General features: G+C 47.2%; 1 long non-coding RNA gene across 2 annotated transcripts in view; it reads left to right on the forward strand.

The window, feature by feature from the left end:
• Positions 1–686: 686 nt before the first annotated feature.
• The window catches only part of LOC128347982 (uncharacterized), a 39,631-nt gene continuing 24,380 nt past the window's right edge, over positions 687–15,937 (forward strand). The window contains exons 1-2 of one of the 2 annotated variants that reach the window (XR_008317862.1): positions 687–771; positions 14,516–14,635. This is a non-coding gene — a long non-coding RNA (uncharacterized LOC128347982). The remainder of the gene's footprint in view (positions 772–14,515; positions 14,636–15,937) is intronic. The other variant, XR_008317863.1, reaches the window with a different exon arrangement.

Raw genomic sequence — 15,937 nt, forward strand, 5'->3', positions numbered from 1 at the left:
AAGACATTGTAGAACTGGAAAAGGTGCAGAAGAAGGCAACCAAAATGATTAGGGGCCTGGAGCACCTTCCTCATGAAGTAAGACTACTACACCTGAGGCTTTTTAGTTTAGAAAAAATACAACGGAGGAGTGACATGATAGAGGTCTATATAATTATGCATGGTGTTAAGGAAGTGGATAGAGAGAAATGTTTCTCCCTCTTGCATAACACTAGAACCAGGGGTCATTCCATGAAACTGATTGCCAAGAAATTTAGGGCAAACAAAAGGAAGTACTTTTTCCACAAAACACATACTTAACCTATGGAATTCTCTGCCACAAGATGTGGTGACAGCCACCAGCCTGGATGGCTTTAAGAAAGACTTAGATAAATTCATGGAGGACAAGTCTATCCACGGCTACTGAATCTGAGGGAGATAGGCCACCCATAGGCAGAACTGGGGGGGGGCAGGCAGGACACATGCCCTAGGCTCCACTGAGGTGGGGGCACCACACCAGTCCCTGCCACCCCCACCCCATTGCCCACCTGCCCAGCCCCAGGGCCCTTCAGCCACTTGCCTCCAGCTCCGGCCCAGGATCGGAGCAGCCTGTAAACTGCAGAGCTCTTCTCTCCCTGCCTCTCAGCTGATTGGTGGGTGGGCGGGGCTTCCAGAGGGGCCTCCCAGTAGGCCTCCCTGAAGCCTGAACTCGAGTAGGCCCCAGCAAGCCAGGAAGGAGGCTGGCAGAGCTCCCTGCAGCAGACCCTCAGACCATCCAGCACAGCTTTTGCAGGTAGGCTGTGAATTCCTTTTTGTGGTTACCCCCATATATAGGGATCTGCTTGCCATAGGGCTTTGATATGGGGGGTGGGGCAAGACTGAGAAGTCTCTGAATATCTATTAGAGTAATTCTCGTACAGGTGCCTCTGTGGGGATGCGTCCCGGCAACCCAGCGGATTGGCTGGGCAGCGGACGTGCCGGATTGGCTGGGCAAGGGAAATGGCCGCTTAGGGAGGAAAGGAAAAGAAGGAAAGCAGCTTTGGAAGACTCACGCTCACTAGAAGGAGGGCCATGCAGGAAGGGGCCGGCTGAACGCTTGGCTGCCCAAGGAGGTGGCGGCAATGGCCAGCGGGGAAAACACAAGCAGCCTAGAAAGCAGCGGGGTGGGGCGGAAGCACGAATGAGAGAGAGAAAATGAGAGAGAAAGAGGCAAAAATGGAGGAGGGAGCAAGCTGGGGCAGAAGGCTTGGGGGGAGAGCGGACTGGGGCAGAAGGCTTGGGGGGAGAGCGGACTGGGGCAGAAGGCTTGGGGGGAGAGCGGACTGGGGCAGAAGGCTTGGGGGGAGAGCGGACTGGGGCAGAAAGCTTGGGGGGAGAGCGGACTGGGGCAGAAAGCTTGGGGGGAGAGCGGACTGGGGCTGAAGGCAGGGGGGAGAGCAGACTGGGGCTGAAGGCAGGGGGGAGTGTACTACGGAGGCAAGCGGTGGGCCGCGGAGCCGGTACTTGGCCCAGCGGCGGGCCTGCCAGGTGGCGGGCCCGGCCCGCCCGCAGAGGCCAGGCGGCGGCAGGCCCAGCTTGCCTGTGGAAGCCAGGCGGCGGGCCACGGAGGCCAGCTTGCCCATGGAGGCAAGGTGCCAGTGGGAGGCCAGGGTGGGAGGGAACCGGCCGGCGAAACTTCCCTGTTTGCTGCCTGGGAGGAGGAGCAGCGGCGGCGGGGCCCTTTGCGGCCACCCGGTAAGGCCTGTGGCAGCAGAGGTAAAGAACTCAGGGTGGGGAGGGGGAGGGCAAGAGACAGAGCGAGCGAGAGAGGCGCGCAGGGGAGAGACAGAGCGAGCGAGAGAGGCACGTGGGGGAGAGACAGAGCGAGCAAGAGAGGCGCGCGGGGGAGAGACAGAGCGAGAGAGAGAGGCGCGCGGGGGAGAGACAGAGCGAGAGAGAGAGGCGCGCGGGGGAGAGAGAGCGAGCGAGAGAGGCGCGCGGGGGAGAGACAGAGAAAGAGAGAGAGGCAGGGGGAGAGAGACAGAGCGAGCGAGAGAGGCGCGGGGGGAGAGAGACAGAGCGAGAGAGAGAGAGAGGCACTGGGGGAGAGAGACAGAGCGAGCGAAAGAGGCGCGGGGGGGAGAGAAAGAGCGAGTGAGGGAGGCACGGGGGGAGAGAGACAGAGCAAGCGAGAGAGGCGCAGGGGAAGAGAGACAGAGCGAGCGAGACAGAGGGGAGAGACAGAGCGAGAGAGGCGCGGAGGGGAGAGAGACACAGAGAGAGAGAGAGGCGGTGTGGGGGGGGGCAGAGTGAGCAAGAGAGCTGTTGTGGGGGGGACAGAGCGAGTGAGAGAGCTGTGGGAAGACCAGCCAAACAAATTCTCCCAAATAACCCCAAAAAGGAAGTGAACTACCACACAGATGCTCTGTGCGGGTCCAGCTAGTTTAATTTAAAACAGACTGAAAAATGTGTTGGCTTTAAAAACAAAAAATATCTAAGGCCTATAAGTGGCTTGTTTCATGTCAGAAAGTTACAAAAACTTCTGGAACAAATATTTATTTATTTATTCATTCATTTATAAATGCACTTATGTTCAAGTTGTTTTGCAACCCAGAAGGTCTGAGTGAGAACTGTGAAGCATGTGTTGTGCTTTTATTTTATTTTATTTTATTTTATTTTATTTTATTTTATTTTATTTTATTTTTCTTGTGTGTGAACTGCTCTCCAATAACTTGCAGGGACTTCAGGGTGCATCTGGCCAACATGTGAATACAGCACCTCCATTCCAGAGGAGATGTGTGTTCAAGGGCTTTAAAAGCCTCGTGTGAAAAACCTCCCGGAATCGAACTTGACTGAATTTGTTCAGAATTCTGAAAAACCAAACATAGGCTCACCCTGCATGGTTGAAAGTCTCCTTTCCTAATCTGCAGCGAGGGGGCCATTTTAATAATTAGCGTTGCTGCACTGTGTTCTAGGCATTAAAATTAGCACAAATATATAGTACTCAACGTATATCACTATATACTGTGAAGTGTGTGTGTGTGTGTGTGTGTGTATTCAGTGAAATGTATTTCTAGGCAGCATACTTATTTTGAAATATCAGACTTAAATCCTTGGGGGCCTGGGGTGTGTGGAGGCCCTGGACTTTTAGGGGTTGGGGGCCCATTTTAAAATCTTATCTTGGCCCATTCCAACCTTGCTATGCCCCTGGTGGTCACTACACATGGGTTTCTGCACAGCACCTGCACAGAAGAAACTTCCATGTAGAAAATGTGTCTCTTGTAAATTGACCCTGAATTTTCCATCCATGACTGGGATATCTGAGCGTTAGAGTCAATAATAAAAGAACAGCACACTGCTTGTGACAGGAAGGGGCAAATTACAATGATTTCTTAGTCTGGCAGGGGCTGGTTTTGGCCCTGGCAGAACGTGGCTGTCTGCTCCTGTTGCAAATGCCTCTGTCTAGTGTGGCAAACTAATGTATCCTCCTCCCTCTTGGTGTCAAAGTAAGCACTAGTGCAGGGGTGGGGAACCTTGGCACTCCAGCTGTTGTTGAACTACAACTCCCATCATCCCCAGTCACAATTATTGTCTGTGGGCTTCCCAGAGGCATCTGGTGAGCCACTGTGTGAAACAGGACTGGACAGGACAGGACAGCTGGACTGGATGGGCCTTGTGCCTGAACCAGCAGGGCCAGGGGCGTAACTACCATTAGGCAGGGGGAGGCAGTCGTCTCGGGGCCCCACTGCCTTGAGGGGCCCCCCAGAGACACCTCACATGACTCCCCATTGCCCCCTGCCCAGCCCCAAGACCCTTCAGCCACTTGCGCTGTTTGCCCTCTCTCCTGCTTGTCGTCCTGGTCGGAAATCAAAGCAGCAGGCAAGCTGCTTTTCTCCCCTCCTCTCAGCTGATCGGCGGGTAGGCGGGGCTTCCAGGGAGGCCTCCATGTAGGCCTCAGTAAAGCCTGAATTCGAGTAGGCTGGCAAGCCCCAGGAAGAAGGCTGGCAGTCAGAGTGGCCACTACAGCTCTCTGCAGCAGACCCTCTTCTGCCCAGGCCAGACAGCTCAGCCTTTGCCAGGTAGAATGTGAATTCCTTTATGTGGTTACACCCCCCCCCCATATAGGGAACTGCTTGCCATAGGGCTTTGATGGGGGGGGGATGGGGACTGAGAAGTCTCTGAATATTTAATTTAAAACTGATTGGAAAATTTGCTGGCTTTAAAAAAACCTCTAAAAAGTCCTATAAGTGGCTTGTTTCATGGCAGGAAATTACAAAAACTTCTGGAACAAATTTATTTATGTATTCATTCATTCATTCATTCATTCATAAATACACTTATGTTCAAATTATTTTGCAACCCAGGTCTGAGTGAGAACTGAGACATGAGTGAGAACTGTGACGCATGTGTTGTGCTTTTATATTTTTTCCCCTTAGGGTAAATCTTTTTCTCTTTGTAAACTGCCCTGAGCCATTTTTGGAAGGGCGGTATAGAAATTGAATTATTATTATTATTATTATTATTATTATTAAAAAAATTCTCGGGGGGGGCACTTAAGAATCTTGTCTCAGGGCCCACTCCAACCTAGTTACGCCCCTGAGCAGGGCTGTTCTTATGTATGCTCCTTCAAACAAAGAAAGATTCACAAAAGAGATCACATCTGGTGAGTCACTATTTCATCACTCTTCAGCCTGACCAGCATGTCAGACCTGTGTGTGTTAGTGTATGTTATGGGCTGCTGATGTCATGATCCATGCCATCCCATGCACTCCTACTCATTCAGCTGCATGTCTGCACAGTGCAAAGTGATCTTCTTTTGTTAGAAATCAGTTGCTTACTCCATTCCAGATGAGCTTGAAGTATCAATGGAAGGTTGTTGTTTTTTAAAAGAAATATCCAAAGGTGGATTGTACAATTACAATCTGATATCCCCCAGTGCAAAGGGGAAATGGCCAAGACAGAAGCACCAAAGATGGAAGTGGCTGAGGAAGCGCGACATGGCCCAGTGCCATGTAACTGATTCCTTCTTCCTGAGTAAGGTCAAATGCCAGCCCAGCTCTGTGGCAGCCACTGGCCAAGCCAAGGGGAGCAGAGAGGAACACTGCACAACACATCCTGGGACCCACACAAATCTGGAGCTGGCCCTGGCTTGTTTTGACCTGACCCAGTGTTTGCTGTGGTGTGCATAGGGGCAACGTCCCCATGAGGCAAGATGACCTGATGACCTCAGGCAACAAGGTTGTGAGTGCAAGCATGCTGCCCACCCCCATGGGTGTCGGCTCATCTCCTTACTGCCATCTCCCCCACTTCATCCCATGTCTGCCAATCCCTTCCTTGACTGTTTCCTTCCTCATTGGTCCTATCCCCTTGCCAGCCCCTATTTCCCTTGCTAGCCCTGCCTGCACCTTACTGGCTTGATGCCACCCCTCTTTCCCCCTTGCTGGTTTTATTCACTGGGTGTGCTGATGCTTGGTATTGTAAGCCAGTGCGTTTGCTGATGGAGGGAAGAGGCAGAGGTAGAGAGAGCACACATTGCGAGTGCTGGCACAGCAGCAGTGACACAGCAAGGCTACCAGTGGATGCAAGTTCCCTCCATGCTGCTTTGCTAGCCTATAACATCAAGCAGCAGCATGCCCCAGTAAGACAGCATTCAGGCCAGTGAAGTAGGGTGTGGGTGGGTGGGCAAGGTTGGATGGATGAGGCAGGCCAGTAAGGGGCTGGGTCAGCATTAATGCTGCCTCTGGCCCAGGTGGCATGGCCAGTGAGCAGGGGCAGGCAGCTTGTTGCCTCAAGTGGTAAAAGGCAATGAGCCAGTGCTGGGGTGAACATTATTAAGTGAGAAGGGAAGTCACATGTTGGTAAACCTGCAAATGCAACTGCCTCATAAAGTGTGATTCAGCCCTGAGTGGAATTTGACAACCATCTTCAATTTAATGCATGAAGGGATGTCCTGTGGAGGAGGATGATTAGTAGTTCTCCATTCTGCATGGACAAGACAAAATACAAAAGAATGAAGCCTTTATAATGGCCAGGTTCCTGGACATTAGGAATCTTCACACATTATGTTCAATATTCATACAAGTATACAGTATGCACAGGTACAGATCTGTACATAGGTACAGTTGTTCACATCTTATGTTGAACAAAGGTACAGTTGTATATGCTCCATATCTGTACCATCCATTTGAGAAACCTGTACCCAGGTTCATTTTTCAAATGCATGTAGGTACTGTACAGGCATCCACACAGAAACACGTACAAGTGTACAGGCTTCTGTATACTCACACAACAATGGCCGCATCTACACATAATGCAGAAACGCGAGTTGAATGGACCCGTGGTTCTGCTCCCTCTACCCCATTCTCCTGTCCTCATTTGGACAAAATAGAGAGTGGGCTCTCTGCTTCCTCCCTCAACTCTGATTGGAGCAAATGCAGCCTCTAGTGCTGCATTCACACATAATGCTCTACAGCTGGAACCCCAGTTATGAGCAGCAAAACTCACTAGAAACTGAAGGTTCAAATTAAAGTCTGTGGAGTGCAACCTTGGGTCGCTTGACGAACGGGACCAGAGCTGCACACATTTGGACGTAATGGTAGGGAAACCTCTGGGCCCTGCAACTCCGGCTCCATTTTACGTGTGAATGTGGCCAATATCTGAATGGGACTCAAGATTCTTGGATATTAGGAATCTTTCTACAATAATAGTGACATTATACAGCATCTTCACAATTTTGTATTCAGGTGTAACTTCTTCTAAGGATATTAATCATGTGTGAAGCTGCCCTCCTAATGAAAGACTAGGCCAGCAGTTCTTCCAATGAGCTGGAAAGGAACATTCCATGAAGACAAGACAAAAGACTATATTTATCTCTGTCAATCTCAGATTTGTTTGATAGGGGGCTGGATCAGATAGTAGCTCTCCCTTGATCCATTCTGTATGTGTGAAGTGAGAACACACCTTCCCTCTTTACCCAGCCCATCTGCCTTCCCCACTTCACACATCCCTGGATGTCTATATGGGGTGTGATATTCAAAACATATGTAAAACCCAGTGTGCATTAGGCCCTATCTGGTGTTCAATTTTTGGATTTTTACCATGGATATTGACCCTGCAAAATGGGCCAATGAGCACTGGATTTTACAAATATATGCCCTTTTACAATGCTACACCCATGCATGGAAATTAAGGGATTAAGAGGTGGAAGCACGAGGAGGGAAGACATGCTCTCCCTTCCCATCATATGTATGAGTCAGCTCCAGAGAAAGGTACCATCTGATTTAGCCCAGGATAAATGCAACAGAAGGGAGTTCAGGAGATCATCTCAAGGGGTCGTCAAATCAGGTTTTGCTATCATCAGCCTACCTATTAGTTAAACAATCTAAACCGTAGGCAAGGCTGGAGATATATCAGAAGTATGGGGACAGGATCTGAAAAGTCTAGGAGAGGCTACAAAGTCTAGATTAGAGCAGGGTCATTCCATCTTTTCTTGCCTACCCTTTCCCTGCAGTTAGGTATGATTTTTAAGAACAGGGCCAGGACTCATGAGTTTCCAAAGAACATTGTTAAATATTGGAAATGTAAGGTATCAGATTTTTACAACAGATAAAACCGCCCTGAACCATTTTGGAAGAGCAGTATACAAATAAATAAATAATCAAACAAACAATCAAACAAACAAACAAACAAATAAATAAATAAGGCACGTCAGTGTGAGCACTAGTGCTAGTCTTTTTCACTAGTACATTATGATTGGTTCTGTAACCTGCCTTAGGGCCTTAATTTGGAGCAAGGTAAGATATATCTCAAATGAATACATCAGGAAATAAAATTGAACTCCTTCTTTATGACTATCTTAAAAAAAACAAAAACTGCACTTGTATGAACCACAGATTTTTCAGGAAACTTGCATGGGTTGTGGTGGTGGTTTTGGAACCCAGCTTGTCAATAATAAGTTGAGATTCCTCACTGATCTGTTTGGTTTGCCCTTTAACATAATTGACAAATCAATGCCCAGCAGAAAGAAGTAGCAGTGCAGGTGGGTAGGGGTCCCTTAGGACATGGTTGGGAAGGCAGGAGAGGACTCAAAACTGCCCTGATAAGCTAGAGAGCGGGGAGCTGGAGCAGTGGGGATGTTTGCCCAAAATGTAATTCAGCGGCACACTCTATCAGCTCCACATCTGTGGCTTGATTGAATGTGTTACACCGCTCGCTGCCTGGCATCCGTTGTCTCCAGCACCTTGATTGCATCGGCAGAGGGAGAATCAAATAGCACAGATGAGCAGGGCCCTATCGATCACCATGTCTCATCCCAGACAGCTGCTGAGAAATTGCCATTTATTTCTCAACCAGCAGTTGGGGAAGCGGGAGCAGGGGAGATGTGAGCAGTGGGGTTTCTCAGTGGGGAGTGCCTGTGATAGGCAGGCCGGCCTCCTGCCTCCTCCTGCTACAGCCTGGATGCTCACGTAGCGATCCGAGAAGCGAGAAAGGAAGAGTACCAGCACCTGCTTCCCTCAGCCCTTTATCTGTGAGTGGGGATCTCTGTATCCTATATACAAATGCCAAGGCTATTTTCAGATGCTATATTTACCTCATAGCAAAGCAGTGGTAAATCACTTCCTGATGTTCCAGTGAGATCACCTGTTTATTCTTGGAAGCTGCTCAGTCATTGTTTTAATGTGATGGAAAAACTAGGGCAAGCCACACAAGATGGGTTGTGCTTAGAGTACTGAGCTGGAAATGTGGGGAACTGAAGAGAATGGGTCTACTTGCTGCTGTGGCTTCCTAGGTGTTTTTCTTCTTCCATACAAAGAAACATTGTACTTTCCTAGTGACTGTGCACTTTAAATGGATATGGAGTTCTCTCTCCAAAAAATGAGCAGGCCTGGCTCAGGCAGACGTCTTAGCACTTGTGATAGTCGCTTGGGACAGAAGGAGCTGAGAGCTACACCACAGAATGCTTTACAGGAAACAATGGAACTCAGCTCTCAGATCATGGCATGCAGCTGAGGCAGAACAATGCCTAGGGCCAGTCCTGGAAATGATCGAGGCACTTCATGTAGATCAGGCTCATGCAGGGCTGCCCCGGGGAGGGAGGAGGGAATCTGTCCCGTGCCGAGCAGAAGGTTTCAAGTTCCCTCTCTGGCATCTCCAAGATAGGGCTGAGAGAGATTCCTGCCTGCAACCTTGGAGAAGCTGCTGCCAGTCTCTGAAGACAATACTGAGCTAGATGGACCAATAAGTCTAACTCAGTATATGGCAGCTTCCTATGTTCCTAATATATTTAAAAGTAGCAGCATCCAGGAGCGTATCTAGGGTAAGGCAGGCAGGGCACGTGCCCTGGGCATCACTTGAAAGGGGGGCGCCATTTAAAAAAAATATTTTTCAAAAAAAATGCCCGCCAAAAACAAAATGGCCACCACGCATGCTCAAATGGCCTCTGTGAGGCCCTAGGCCATGCTAGGCCTCACAGAGGCCATTTGAGCATGCACAGTGGCCATTTTGTTTTCAGCGGCCATATATATATATATATAAAATGGCCACCGCACATGCTCAAATGGTCCCTGTGAGGCCCTAGAGGCCAGTGGAGGGAGGGCAAACCTTTGCAGACCCCCTCCATGGCCCTTAGGAAAACCCCGAAGGGGCTACAGGTATTTTTTTTTAAATAATAATAATAATACAAGTCACTGTACACATATTTAGTTTGGCACTATGCACAGAGAATCAGGGCTTGTGAATACTGAGCTTAAGCTTATGAGCTAGGATTGTATTCATTTGCTCTTACTTTGCTTCTTGTGATAAGTGAGTTAAATGTGATGTCTTAATAATATGGCTATTAATGGTGAGTTTGTCTTTGAATCAGTGTGAAATCCTTAGTATTAAGGCACACAGGGAGTTTCTTGCTCTCTTTCTCTCATTTTAACTGTCTTTCTGAAATACTAGAATATATTCCAAACAGTGACACAGATTACTCTGCATATTCTTTAATTATTTTCAGAGTATCTGGGAAAAGTCAAATTCTCCATTGATTTTTAAAACTTATGTAATGGTGATGCTACAATGCATAGTAGAGAATTAGACAGGCACTTCTGTTTAGTTTTCCAAGTACACCTCCACATAGTATTAGGGTATTTCATGAGTCCCAGCATACTGAAATTTGTAGTTTTCCAGCATTTTTTGGTCTGGCTACGTCCACTGCTAAATAGTTTTTGAAATATTAAAAGATTAATGAGCTTGACTAGTATTTTTCAGCGGATATTATGGTAAAGTTATCTGAAAGAAGGGTGTCAGATGTTTGGACAGGGGGAGCAATTTCAGTGCTTGCCCTAGGCGCTATTTTCCCTAGATATGCCTCTGGCAGCATCATACCTATATTCAAATAATTTTGTGGGAGGAGAACTGGTCTTGTGGTAGCAAGCATGACTTGTCTCCTTAGCTAAGCAGGGTCCGCCCTGGTTGCATATGAAAGGGAGACTAGATGTGTGAGCACCGTAGGATATTCCTCTCAGGGGATGGAGCTGCTCTGAGAAGAGCAGAAGGCTCCAAGTTCCCTCCCTGGCTTCTCCAAGATAGGGCTGAGAGAGACTCCTGTCTGCAACCTTGGAGAAGCCGCTGCAAGGTGGCTTTGCAAGGTGGGTGGCAGAGGGACCTCTCAGGTAGAAGTAGGCTCCTGGGGAACAGTTTACCAAAGGCTCACTGAAACCTGGACTGACTTCATGGCCTAAAAACTGGGGGTTAGTAAACCGCTAAGGCATCAAAACTGAAAAAGTGATCCTGTGAGATTGCAGCAATATGTACTGTAAGAGGTGTTGTTTTGTAAATTTTCAGCCATTCATTCTCTGTTTTCAAGCCCTCCTCATGAGACTGGATGACATTTGCAAGAGGCACTTTGCAATAAAGGGCTAATACAAACACAGATCTCTCATTGGGGCTTTCCACTCCTGTGATTGCTAAATCACACCTCCTGTTGCCTAAAACTGGCCTGGCAAGAATGCTGAATGTACATGTCTGCTGCAGAATACTAACTAACCAGGAAATCAGGCCAGATGATTTATGGATATCCATGTTGGGAAAGGTTAGATTTCACTAGACCCGCAGAATCCCTGCCAAAGTCTAGTAATTTCTCTAGAGGTAGGACTTTAAAGTCATGGCATTTACCTTATGGCCAACCACATATAATAATCACGTTTGAAAACATCCAGGAAGCAAGCACATTGATCCTAGGGCTAACATATTGGGTTTTTTCTCTCTGTAAGGATGTGGAATATGGTTCATACAGTCATGTGTGCCAAGAACATGCCCCAATTAGCTTTCTGCAACTCACAAAACTGCCACAAAAAACCAAGGTCTCTGTTGATGCAAACAGCTTCAGGTAACCATAATGGTAGGAAATACTCAAAGAACAGAGATGACCTCCCACTGAAAGCCTCAGGGCCTTTCCAGATGACTCCCCAAAGCATTTGTCCTTGTACGTGCTACAACATTGCCAGCCTTGGTCCAATGCCAATGATTTCATGCCTCCAAATCACATAATGAAAGGGAGTAGGGAACAGTACTCCCTGGAACAGGGATTCCCAGATGGTGTTGACTTCAACTCCCATTATGCCCAGCCAAAGGCCACTATAGACATGGATGCTAGGTTTTGTGATCAACAACACCTGGGAGTCCCTGTTACAGGGAACACTGGTAAGGAATCCTTGCTGAAAAGCTCATAGAAGGCTGCTGTTTTTCAAAATTTACAGGTAGGGGAGGATGTTCATTTTAGTGCTGGAAGGTGAGCTGAAGCATTTCAGTGCTGGAAGGTGAACCCTTAAAAAAACAGATACACTATGCCAAGCTGCTGGAATAAGTTTACCCATTTCTCTTCCTTGCCTCCCAAGCCTAAATACAACTTCCGTTTATGAGTATGCACATGTAACCTTTTTTCTTCTTCTTCCGATTGTGTTCAAACATTTGGTCATGGAGAGTTCACAGCATATTGCAGAAGAGAAAGTGAATTGTTAAAATGGAGATCAAACTGAAGATAACCAGGACCTGAGCGGAAGATGGTTAAGCATCGAGTTTTCCTAGGGGGCTGTTTGAGAAGGGAGTGAGGGGTTATGGGCCAGCATCTCAACCTCTAGCACCTAAAATAGCCAGATACTTCTGGAGTTGCGTCACTTTCCCCATGCCTCTTTGATTTCTACATTGGGAACTATTGGGCAGTGTTCCTCAGAGGGCAACAGATTTGATTTGGGCCTCCAACTGCTGAGTATTATCCTAAGGGAAGTGAGAGAGATATTATAATTTATCATTGTCATTGCACTCTTCTGTGTGAAAACCTACCATTATTATCCCAGGTATTCCCACAAAAAATGGGCTGGAGAGAGAGAGAATCCATTGGCCACCCAGTTAGTGAGCTTTATGCCTGAACAGGGTTTGGAACCAAGGTCTCCCATATCCAAATACACCACTCTCTCCTTGCCTTGCAGATCCCAGGTAATTTAGACTGGGCTGCTTCTCATATTATGCTTGACACTTGGTTGCAGATACATGAATATGACATTTACCTGTTTGTGTAATATGTCACTTGTGAAGAGTGCACATGTGTAGAATTGGCAACTTTTCCTTTTTAAACAAGCACAACCTACCTTATTCCATAGCTCACTGTTTGAATATTTTTAAAGTGAAATGTTCAACACACATGCTCCTCAGAACTGGCACTCTACAAGTGTTTGCACTCTTGTGTATCTGTATCTAAGCATAAAACATAATCTATGAAATGGCCAGGTTGTCCTCACTTCCCATAGTTTTGCACTGTATGAACTGCCTGTGATAAGCTTAACATATGCTGCTTCGTTTCCTTATCCTCCAGTGACCCACAATCCTTTGCACATAATTTTTGTGCCTCTTTAGAAGAAAACAGAAATCACTGTGGGGAGGAAAGTAAGGCAACACACAGAAGTACCTAGTGGGGCATTAAAAAGACAACAGCAGGAGATGAGCTTATCAACTGGGAACAGTAATTTCTGTGTTATGTGTGTACCATGGTATGAGGGTGGAAAAAATAAGCCTGGGTACTATAACCAGGGGTATTGGTGGGGGGGGCAGCATAAGTGAGTGAGGCTGCAAGCTCATTTTAAGAAGTCCCATGGGCTAGGCCTCCAATTTCTGGCAGGGCTGACTGTTCCTTCCATGCCGATGTCAGTTGGTGAGGATCTGCTGCCTCCTGATAAGAAGAGTAAATCCAGACCCCCATGCAGGCCTGCAGACAATTGCTGTGTATATGTTCTCATGGGGGACAGGGCATGCAGGGAAAGGTTTAAGGGGCCAGACATCAAACAGCTACAAAGGGAACAGAAAAGAGATTTATGTCTGTGGCTGGTAGGTGGATCCAGAGCCAGACGGCGCTCTGCTGCTTACAGGGCTTAAAACAAAGCCCGAGCTATTTGCTTGTTACTGTTTTTAAATGCAGTCTGACTTTAGAATCAAAGGAAGCATGGAAGTCAAAGTGGGAGGCAACATCAGAGACCAGGAGTCACTAATTCGGGATAAATACCCAAGGGCATTTCCAGAGGATCTGTTTCTAGTGCAGCAGTTGTAGCTGTTGCTCATTGTTGCACATGGCCAAGACATCTTCCCCTCAAGGAACTGCTCCTGCTTCAAGGACATTGCATTGTCCCAGCAGTCAATCCGCCATATCATGTTGCAGGGGAAATGCAATTCCTTCCATGGTTAGCAGGCCCTTTGCAGTTGGCATAATGGTTAAAACTGGCCTGCAAATTAGGAGGTTCCTGATTTGAACCTTGCCTCTGCTGTGAGCTTATGAATTGGCCTTAGGCACACCACTCTCTCTCGACCTCAGCTACCTATCTGCAACATAAAGATAATAATCCTGATCTATGTTACTGTGTTGTTGCTGTAAGAGTAATAGCAGGACAAAGTATGTGAAGTGCTTTGTACATTCGTAGGTACTATATAAATGCTAAGTATGAAACTGTTGTCAAAATGGTTTTTTCAAGTGTCCTAGTACCATAGGTCAGCACACATGACTTCATTATGCTGAGTGACACAACTCCCTACCTTCACTCCCATATTAGGTAGTGAACCTAACACCAACAGTTTGACAACAAAGGAGACACACAGGAACACACATTGATTAGTCTCAAGGAAGTTTGGAGAATGTCTTTCTCAGTTGTGTGTGTGTGCACAGACACATGCACGGAACAAACAGTCTTCAGACTTTGCCTACAGATTTAATTCCTATTTAGGTATTTAGCTGGATTGTGTATGCAGCAGGGGGAACATGCCAATGTGCTTGTCTAGCTCGTCATCCATGGTCAATGGACTGAATAGTGAATAGTGGACTTTCAGCCAGGACTTGCCAGGCTATCTTAGAAAGACTGAAAAATGATACAGGCATGACTGAACTCAGTGTCAGCAGAGGTTTTAGTCTCTCTCCTAACAGTGACCTGATTTGGAGTGTAACTTTGAAGCAACCCATTACAAGGTTTGGGGGAAGTTATCAAAATGGTTCTGTCATAAACCACTAGGTTGCATATATTTTCTGTAACCTCTAGGATTGCCAGATGTCCCTAAAGGAAGAAGACAAACATAAACTATGAGGAAGACTCACACAGAATCTTCACAGAGGCCTCCAAACCCACCCTCACTACTGAACTGACTGCTGAGCATCCCAGGTCATCTGTTTTGACTGTCCCTTCACTCCCTCTTTTGCCTTTGCCTCCTTCTCCAGTTGAGAAAGGTTAACACCTTTAGATGTTAGATAGCGGTGCTATCAGGTGTCTGAGATGGGCAACTTCCTGCCTCAGCTGGCTTCCTAAGAATGGGAAGATGGGAAGCTTCCTGTCTTCCAGCTGAATGATGATGGGCCTCAGCTAGGATTCACTTTTCTGATATGGTCACCTGTCAGTTTACTAGGAAAGACACACTCACAGTACAGCTAAAGAATGTGATCTGAGCCCTTTAAAGAAAATACTCCTTTCTACATTTCCTTACATCATTTTTGGTTTGAAAGATTGTCCCTTATTCAATTCCAAAGATACTTCCTGCCACTCTTTCCCTGCCCTTTGCCTTTTGAAAAGGCAGGGCCAGAGTAGGACAAATGGGATGGAGGACATGGGGAGGAAGACAAATGTGGTGGTGGTGACTGTAGTTGTCACGGGTGTGTGTGCACCACAACTACCAAGTGAGTTGGGGGTGGGGGCCTGGTGAAGTGACTGGAGGCAGGCAAACTAAGGGTAGGGGCAGTGGCCTTTGCTGGGGGCATAGTTGTATTCTTTCTAGCAATCTTTTATGTTTTCTTGTTTAGAAGTTTGTCCCAGTGGGGATCCTGTAGAGAGTGTGGGGTGTAGAGTCAGAAGGGAACGGGAGGGAAAGGAGAAGGAGAAAATGGAGTTAGGAACATAGGAACAAAGGAACCTACCATATACTGAGTCAGACTACTGGTCTATCTAGCTCAGTATTGTCTTCGCAAACTGCCAGTGGCTTCTCCAACTTACAAGCAGGAATCTCTCTCAGCCCTATCCTGGAGAAGCCAGGAGGGAACTTGGAACCTTCTGCTCTTCCCAGAGTGGCTCCATCCCCTGAGGGGAATATCTTACAGTGCTCACACTTCTAGTCTCCCATTCATATGCAACCACAGCGGACCCTGCTTAGCTAAGGGGACAAGTCATGCTTGCTACCACAGACCAGCTCAGTCGTTTCTGAATACACCCTTAGTTAAATCTACATAAGCTAACTTTGTGTTTATGAGGGAAGCAGCTATAAAACAGGCATCTAAGTCCACTAGCGGTGTTCAAAATCTGTGATTCGATTCAATGTCAAATTGAATTGTAGAACCACCAAACTGTTTCATCGAAAGCAGTCAGCTTGACCAGCTGCCTCAAAGAATCAGCCTCAAATCACCCAAATTGATTCAGGTGATTTGTGTACCATTTTGAAGTCTGTTGTGCTGGGGAAATGGTGCTTTTTCCCTGGGG

This window comes from Hemicordylus capensis, chromosome 2 (genome assembly GCF_027244095.1).
Source record: "Hemicordylus capensis ecotype Gifberg chromosome 2, rHemCap1.1.pri, whole genome shotgun sequence".
In the NCBI taxonomy this organism is placed as follows: domain Eukaryota; kingdom Metazoa; phylum Chordata; class Lepidosauria; order Squamata; family Cordylidae; genus Hemicordylus; species Hemicordylus capensis.